Source organism: Scophthalmus maximus, chromosome 13 (assembly GCF_022379125.1).
Source record: "Scophthalmus maximus strain ysfricsl-2021 chromosome 13, ASM2237912v1, whole genome shotgun sequence".
NCBI classification, from domain to species: domain Eukaryota; kingdom Metazoa; phylum Chordata; class Actinopteri; order Pleuronectiformes; family Scophthalmidae; genus Scophthalmus; species Scophthalmus maximus.
In genome coordinates this window covers 23,702,369-23,704,569 of record NC_061527.1, presented here as the reverse complement: position 1 = coordinate 23,704,569, position 2,201 = coordinate 23,702,369, and the positions used below count along the sequence as shown (strand labels likewise).

At 44.0% G+C, this 2,201-nt stretch overlaps 1 pseudogene; it reads right to left on the bottom strand.

Moving 5' to 3' along the window:
• Positions 1–449: 449 nt before the first annotated feature.
• Positions 450–549, bottom strand: LOC118318880 (annotated as a pseudogene).
• Between the last annotated feature and the right edge of the window lie 1,652 nt (positions 550–2,201).

Sequence of the window (2,201 nt, the reverse complement as noted above, 5' to 3'; positions counted from 1 at the left end):
GGTGTAGAGAGTGAAGAGGAATGGTGCCAGTACAGCTCCTTGATGTGCACTGATGTTGCTAATCACAACCTCAGAGCCGCTGCCATCCACTCAAATTTGCAGATGTCAGCTAAAGAGCTAAGAATTTGCGCAGAAGAGCAAAGTAAACCAAAGCTAAGCACATTTGTATAATAACCGGTAGATAACCAGTGTTCAACTCACTAATTTGGTTAATTAGCTCTAATTAGTTAGCAGAATAGCTAGTTATCTCTAATTAACTACAGAGAAATGTACACCCTTTATTGAAATACGGCTGGTGATGATGCTGTTGGTGTCTCCGGTCAGCAACAGCTGAACAGACAGGCCTGCTACCGCAGCGGGGAGGCAGGTGCAGCTGAGCAGGCCCAGGATGGCCCTGCCACGGGATGGCGGTGATGTCGGCTCCACTGCCTGCGTGGCTGCTGCTGCTGGCTGCTGCTGCTGTCTTCACGATTGTGCGTGTCATCTTTGAGCAAGAGACCATGCTAATCTTCTATGTATCGTTCCCAGTTTAACACGTGTACAGGTTGCCAGGGCGGGGCTGCTGGGGAGGGAGATGGGAGCCCAGCTGCTCTGACGCCTTCAAAAACACAGCAACAAACCATAACTGCTTGCTAGTTTGTCGGTCCGACACGGAGGGTTCCCCTTAGTCAGCAGTAGTGCAGCACAAACGCCAACAGCGGAGCAGCCATTGTCGCCGCCCCATGGAAGGGTCTGGTGACAAAGTCACTTCCACCAGCTGCATTCGCCCTGGACCTGCCTAGCTGCCTCCTCCCCGCCACGAACATGGCCGCAGTGGGGGTGCCTGGCCTGTTCGTGCCGCTGTCTCAGGTTGGAGACAGCATCGCCATCACCAGCCTTATTCTTCCAATAAAAGGCGTTCATTTTACATGGCTTCTAAGAGTGTTTTCCAACACTGCACACTCCGACACACAGGTTGGTACAGATATTAGCACTGCTAGCTATGATGTTTCAAATGTTAATACCATGAGAGGCACCCCACTTGGGCTGGAGGGGAACCCCCTCTCCTCCCCAAGTGAGGCAAATAAGGGGAATATGGTGCTTGAGGCCCGCTCTTCCTCAGCCTCAACCTCACGGGCAGGGCCCCCACTCTCAGCTGCAGCGGCTCATACGTTGTTCATGTCCAACCAGCTAGCTCTGCGCACGTCCAGCCCGTGCTAGCTAGCAGTCACGCTCATACGGCGGCTAACGTAACTGTTAATAATGTAATCATGATGTTATTGGTTGAAATTGGTTGGTTCAAGCTGACGTAAGCACACATCATATTTTGTTGTACAGGGAGAAAAAATTATGGATTTAGATTTAGATTTTTGGCATACATTGTTAATAGGTGCACAATATGACCAGGGACGTGATCTAAAAGGGTTAAAAAGGCATTTTTCATTTCAGCTCGACTTGCTTTCTTATTTATTTATTTTATTGGTTGCTATGATGACTTTAAGATCAATATTTCAAGTGAAGGCAACAAAGGTGAAATTTATAGCGCACATTTTAAAAAACAAAGGTTTTCTGTTTTACAGAGAAAATACAATTTATTAAAATAAAACAAAAATGGTTAAACTGTAAAAGAGTTTCTACAATTACCAGTTCTAATAATTGTCAGCCATTTTCAGATGGAAATAGCTCTGTACCCTGATACAAATTTTACACTGAAATAAGCAAAGCTATACTGTGTGTAATTATGGCTTCCGCTAGCAGGCTTTTATTGTGTAATCGCACAGGAAGTTGACTATGTTCAACTTCAGCTTTACTAATAAATGCCATTCCTTCCTGGAGGTGCACATGGTGGATGGAAATCAGCGGAGATACCAGAGTGAGTCATGTGTTCAGTAAGTACAAGTATTTTCTTGAACAATAACAGATTAAATCCATGTCAGTGAGTTACCAAAAAGTTACCAAAAAGTTAAAGATTAAAGTTTTAGGGCACCAGGACAGATTTAGTTAAATTAAAATAAATAAGTAAAGGTTTGTGAGGTGAGGTTGTGTGAATGTAGCCACAATTGAAATGTAACTAATGTTAAATCCAAAGATTAATGACAGTGGATTTGAGATTCTGAGTGATTTTGTGAGAGAAGAAAGTTAAGCCTAATGTTATATCACAGAAGAAATAAAAAGCAATAAAAGCAGCAAAGTAAAAAAAAAAAAAAAAAGCATGCCTCCCG